The 6,687-nt window shown below is 45.5% G+C and overlaps 1 long non-coding RNA gene across 1 annotated transcript; it reads right to left on the bottom strand.

The window, feature by feature from the left end:
- Window positions 1-682: 682 nt before the first annotated feature.
- LOC105505406 lies at window positions 683-5,851 on the bottom strand. The gene is made up of 3 exons (XR_001000737.1): window positions 5,229-5,851; window positions 1,826-2,134; window positions 683-1,522 (listed from the first exon to the last, which is right to left on the bottom strand). It is a non-coding gene; the product is annotated as an uncharacterized LOC105505406 (long non-coding RNA).
- Between the last annotated feature and the right edge of the window lie 836 nt (window positions 5,852-6,687).

Genomic DNA, 6,687 nt, shown 5'->3' with positions numbered 1-6,687 from the left:
AGACAGACAGACAGAGAGACAGAGAGAAAGACAGCGAGAGAGAGAGAGAAAGAGGAGGCTGCCTCAGTCCTCCTCTGACATGGTCTGTACAGGGACTGGGAACAGTGAGCATGGGTTTTTGCAGCCTCTCCAGACAGCCTTTTCCTGGGTACTGACATGATCAGGTCCAAAGGCTACATGACAGAGGCTGCTCTCCCTCAGGCCAGGATCAAGCCTGAAGATGTCTAAGATTATTTCTGATCTAAGAGCTAAAGATTCCGAGGAAAAGGGGCAGGGCCTAGTGAGTGTGGGGCATGGCTTCTGGCCAGATAGGACCAATCTGATCAGCCCTCCCTCTCTGCTTCCATGAGCTCCGCATTCTGAGACCTGCTCCCTTGGCCTCCTGTCTCTTTTGTCCAGGTCCTCCATCTCCGACAGCCACACCCTGGAGTCCCTGTTGGCTGTCAGCACCAGAGCTAGTTACTGTTGTGTTCCACCGGCCCCGTCTACCAAATGCCAACACACTTGTCTTTACCCATCTGGGCCAGACTCTCTTCCCTTCCCAGAGCCAAGTGAGGAAAACTCCTTCCTGGTCCCCTGTCTCCCATTTCCAATAACCCTGTTCTCAGCCAAATGGGACAATGTCTCTGCAAAGCTGTAGACAATATCCCACTGAGCCTCTTGCAAAATAAACACATAGAATAGTCACCAAATAACATTTATTATTATTTACTGTCCTCCCTTCCAGTTATGAATAGGAAAAATGAGAATCGAGATTATCTGAGGAAACACAGTTGAGTCAATGAGACTGGCTATTTCCAGCACCTGAGTTGTTCTGCTACACCACGCTTCATCGGCTCGGTGGCATCAACTGTCCGCAAGTCCTTGATAATGATGATAATAGGTTATATTTCTGTCGTGTTTAGCATATGCCAGGCACCATCTTCAACATTTTATATGCATCAAATCACTTAATCCTCACAACTGTATGAAATAGGCACCCCATCATCCTCTTTTAGAAGAGGGAGAAACTGAGGCACAGTGAGATGTTCAGTCACTTTCTCCAGACACACTGCAAAGAAATGACAGGCTGGATTCCAACCAGGCATTCTGGCTACAGATCCCATACTCACGGCCTGGGCTATCTCACATTCTACCATGCCCCTAATTGTGCCCAGCACGTTCTTAGCATATCTTCTCATCATGCTTCCATAGACACTATCATTTAATGTCCTATTTGTATGAAAGATATTCTCATATTATACGTATTTATGCATTCATGTTTCTTTTTCCATTAAAAAGGCAAGGACATATCCTAAGACATCCATTTTTTCAGCACTAGTCACATTAGTACAGCTTTCAAGAATCCTGTCTCATCCTGTCAACAAGACTATGTGCTCCTCTGGGGACGTTTGCATTCCATACATCTGTACAGCACCAGCACTGGCAGAATCCTGCTTGTAGGTGACAATTTAATTTTGTAAGAGTGAAATGTCCATGACAGTAGAATCCTAGCAGACTCTTGAAGAGGGAGGAAGCCCTTCTGCACTTTTTTTTTTTTTTTTATGGGGCCTTGCTCTGTCTCCCAGGAGGGAGTGCAGTGATGTGATCTTGGCTCACTGCAGCCTCTGCTTCCGGGTTTACGCCATTCTCCTGCCTCAGCCTCCCAAGTAGCTGGGACTACAGGCGCTCGCCACCTCGCCCGGCTAATTTTTTGTATTTTTTTAGTAGAAACGGGGTTTCACCGTGTTAGCCAGGATGGCCTCGATCTCCTGACCTTGTGATCCGCCCGTCTCGGCCTCCCAAAGTGCTGGGATTACAGGCTTGAGCCACCGCGCCCGGCCGCCCTTCTGCACTTTATAGCTAATAAAATGCTGTTAACATATAGCAGTATCTCATTTAAGAGGAACCATTATAGTCATTTTCTGTGTGAAGAAACTGAGACTTGGAAAATTTACAATGTTTCCTTCAGGGACTAGCTAGTGAATGCCAGTGCTCAGGCTTAAAAATGTCAGTTCCTCTGACTCCCAAATCTGTAATTTTTTCACTATGCAGGCTCCCCAAAGAGAAAACCAAGGCAAGTCTGAATTTGATGTTTGTCCCGGTGATGAAGTTGTTGTTGGAGCATCTATTCCACCAGGTGCTCAATCAATATCTGAAGAGTGTTTACACTAAGAATGAAGTCTTTCCTGTGTCCTCATAGCCAGCAGCCTGTGTGGGAGTTCTTGGCCAGCCCTGGACACAGCTGGCCTGGAAGGGTCCTCAAAAGTCAATCCTGCCTCATCTAGACTCAGCTAGACTGTTTTGATGTTGAGTGAGAGCAGCTTGTTGAAAGAACAAGCAAGGCAGGGAAAGAAGGCAGAGGGAAATGAAGGAGGGAAAGAAGGGAGGGAGGGAGGGAGGGACAGAAGGAAGGAAGGACGGAAGGAAGGAAGGAAGGAAGGAAGGAAGGAAGGAAGGAAGGAAGGAAGGAAAGAGAGATGGAGGAAGGGAGCTATAGATAGGAAGAGAGGAAGGAAGAGAAGGAGAAGGGAGAATAAAAGGAACAGAAGGAGCCAGTTTGACTTCCATGACGGAATCTTCTATAAGTAAGCAAGTTTGAAATTATGTCAGGTCTCAATCCCTAGAAGATATTCTTTATGAACAAGACAGACACAGTCAGAAAGCAACATAAAGACACACAAAAAACTCACATTGGTACAGGACTGTTCCCTAAATGACATCTTTAAAATACAGAAAGGTATCTTGGAGTAAATTGTATCTTTAGCTCCTTCACCTGTGGGAGAGAAAAGTCACAGAATTATTATATTGTGGCAGTGGGACCAGACCAAGTACAAAGGACTTTCTGTTCACAAATGCATTGCTGCTTAGGAAAGCCAGATTCCACAGATGCAAGTGGGGGGGAGAAAGCAGTCTTTTCTCTGACATCTCACGAGCTAGCAGCTAGAGGATTCAGGAGCAATTTAAGCGAGAGTCACAAATGGACGTGTACTTGGGATTGCAAACTCTAAAACTCTTCTAAGACTGCTTACTCCTGAGTGAAAATGCTTCTGCTCCAGTAGGGCATAGGTTCAAATAAGATGGGGAAGCTGAGCAATCTTGCCACATGGGAATGGACGGAACGGGGAGGAATGCAGGGATTTTCTAGGCCACTGCAGACCAGGCATAGCAATGTCTAGAAAAGAAGCCTTGGCTTGATGTGAGAGATTGTCCTTATTGAGAGAGGTGCACAGGAAGACCACTGTAACCCAAGGAAATGCCTGCTTCAGGCAGTTGAAACCACACCAAGAAATGGGGCATTAATCTACAGCAAGGACAAGGTGACCATGAACAGTCCTGAATGGGACCCTGGGAGGTCAAGCCCCATGATGCATCATAGTCCCCACAATGCACCATTCTGTGTGAACTTCTGAGCCTAGGGAACATCAGTTGTACTTAAAATGAACTGGAGGGCACATGTTTTCTTCATCTCCGAGTTCCTGAACCACTTATCAAGTGTGAAACCTCAGCTAAACCAGGGAAGTTCACAGACAAAGGTCAAATCCTTTTGAGACGTTCAAGGGAAAGCTGGGCAAAGCTTCAAGAATGTTTACTCTTCATTGTTAGACTAGGAAATATCTAATCCAGAAGACTTCACCGGTAAGCCTGGGCCTCATGTAATTGTTTTACTTTAAATTTTGGGCTGAGAAATTAAAATTATAGAAATGTCTCTTTAAAAAGTCATGGATATGCAAAAATGTGGCTACAATGGTATTTATAGCCAAATAAAAGTGGCATGTTTTATAACAAAGAAAAGTGTGAACATCCTAAATCTCAAATTCTAGAGAAATGATTGAGTAACTTTTGGTACAGTCATGAGATGAAATATTATGTAAGTATTAAAAATAACGTCCAAGAAGAAGGTTTAATGAAATGAAGAGCCATTCGTGATGGATACAAAATAACACACCTATAATTTGTTAAGCACTGGCTATGTGCCAGGCACTGTGCTAACCCTCTCATTAAATACCTACAACAATCCCATGAGGGGAGAACTGCCATGACCTCCAAGACACCCACACAGTGAGAAAATGGAGGAGCCAATACATAAACTTTGACCACTTGAAGCCAAGACCCTAGGTTCTTGACCACTAAATTCCATCAAATGTACAGTCTTTGAGTACCACTGTGACAAAAATGAAGGTAAAATTGGAAGAATGCAAAGAGAGAAGAATGCAATACGACCGAATTTGTTCAACACTGTGTTTCCAAGTTCTAACATTAAATGGGAGAAATAACTGTGTAGAACTGAACACATAACAGGATTCATTGTGGAGAGCGGTCGCACATCTCAGCCTTGTGCCTCCATCATAAGGAGTCTGACTCTGTGACTTCAGTGTAGGAAACACACACTGGGTCAACCCCAAGCGGGCACTGGGAGGGCCACGAGCCAGGTCTTGCTTCATCTTTTGCACTGACCCCAAGTGGAGTCACTCCAGGCACAGAGGTGGTATAGCAGTATTGGAATGAGCTGTGCATCTTACAATGTTAATGGTAAAATGTAGGCATTTATATAGACCATGAGTTTAATAACTATACCTTATACCTATTTAAATGCATTGGGAGGTTAAGAAAAATAAAAGGAAAAAAGAGAAGTGGCTTTGAACTTTCTTGATCTTGAGGGAGCCTGAATGAGCCAACAGTTGATTGGTTTAGGTATGTGACTTTAAATATGAGAATCCCGACAACCCACAGCAAGAGCATGGTCAGACATGTGGTTCAGATGAGTAAAACTGCACTGACATTTATGGTCAATTTGACCGAGGGAGAAAATTCTCATGGTTGCCAATGGTCTATCACCTACCGCATTGCCTTCTTTCTCAGAATCCCTCTCTCTTTCATTTTCCCTACCCCTCCCTCCCTTTACCTTTCTCTATCCCCTTCTATTTTTCCCACCGCCTCCCTCTCTCATGTTCCAGCCTCACAATGTGAAACTGTAATGAAACTGCAATCACTTGGCTATCTGAATTCTGTGATTTTGTGAGCTCCTTGATTATTGGGAGACCCAAGGTCATTTTTGAATTCCTCATCCCAGCAAAGTGTTTCTACCCATCCTCCCCAGGGGACAGTCCCCATGCTCTCCTGCTTCACTCCTGTCTAATCTTGGATCATTTAACCAGCAACTGTGTCTTGTGAATCGCTAGGAGGGAACTCGATTACAAAGCATTTTCTAAATGTATGGGACCATGGAATTTTTGTTCCCAGATTACCTCCGAGATTTAGGTTCCATGGACCTCACTCTTGGAAACATTGGGCTCCACGATTCTAGTCTCCAACCATGGAGGCGAGCTGACGACAGTCACTTCAGAATATGAAAAGGCAGATTTGAAGGCAGGAGGTAAAGGCCTAAGGACTCCAGGCCAGCAAAGAGGGAACAGAAAACATCCATAGAAGCCAACGTTGGAGAGAAATCCTAAAGGAATGTGTTGCTGTGATTCCGAGTAAGGAACTGGGTGGATGAGGTCTGAGGTCATGCGGTTCTCCACAGGAGAGACATCATTCCCAGTGGGGCTCAGGCTCTCCCTCGTCATATGTTTATTTCCCATTTGGGGAAGAACACAGTGATTCAATTCAGGGAGTGACCTTGTCACAGTCTTTGGAAGAACTGCCCAGAACCCAGGTAAGGTGTTCTATAAATGAGCCTGCGATGGTCTCTGGGTATTGACCCCTAGGTGGTTTATTTCTTCACAGCCGGCTGAGAACCACCAGCTCAAAAGCCCACTGGCTTCAGATTCAAATTTTTACACATCTAGTTATTTTTAAATTAGCTCAAACAAGCAGCCTTTTTAGTCATTTGGAACCTGCCTGCTTTGCATGCCCCATGAAACCTCACTCGCATCGGCTGCCATGGATACCATAGAGCCTTGTGGCTCCAAGACCCCAAGCTGCCATGGCCCTTCAGAGCTCTCTGACCTAGATACTCCTCACCACACTGCTGAGTGATGTTGATATCACCTAGACTAGTAAGCCCTGTCTCCATGTCCCCCTGCCCCAGGAGTTCCCTTTTCTCTTTAGCTTTCCGGATAGTGGCCCCTGGAAGGTCTGCAGCTGTGAAGGATTTTCCCCATCCTGAAACCCTGTCCAAGGCACACCAATAAAGTTTGTTGTGTTTTATTGCCTCTTGTTGTCTTTTTTTCTGATCAGACCCCGAAGTCCCTAGAACAAATCTCCACATATGGACCGGGAAAGGTTGGATGCAGAGGAACCTGCAGCTAGGCACAGAAACCCAGCAGTGCCACTAGGATCTGTGCATAAGGGAGGGGCAGGAAATCCTCCAGAGAAATGGAAGCATCCTGCTGGCCTCATTACACAGGCCTTCCCAGCTTCCTCACATCACCCAGTGAAGAGTTTCTTCCAAAGAACCCAGGGGAAAGTGGTTCTTGTAGATTGCCAGGGATACACTCCCAGCTGGAAGGCCTTGTGAAAAAACCTTCACCCCAGCAAGCTGAGAGGGAAGACGTGTTAGGAGGCTGAATGCATGGACTGCTCGGCCTTGGAGCTATATCAAATAACCTGGTGCCTCAGCCCGTGCATAAGCCTAGTGGCAGTCCATGTGGTACGCTCCCACTCAGAGGACTGAGAGACCCCTTTTCACCCAACAATTTCAGTGTCTGATCAATCCTTACCTTTTCCACACAATGTTATGTGCGAATACCTCAATATAACCCA

This window comes from Colobus angolensis, unplaced genomic scaffold (genome assembly GCF_000951035.1).
Source record: "Colobus angolensis palliatus isolate OR3802 unplaced genomic scaffold, Cang.pa_1.0 Scaffold125, whole genome shotgun sequence".
Lineage (NCBI taxonomy): Eukaryota > Metazoa > Chordata > Mammalia > Primates > Cercopithecidae > Colobus > Colobus angolensis.
The sequence above is the reverse complement of the archived record's forward strand: the minus strand, read 5'-3'. Positions and strand labels throughout refer to the sequence as shown.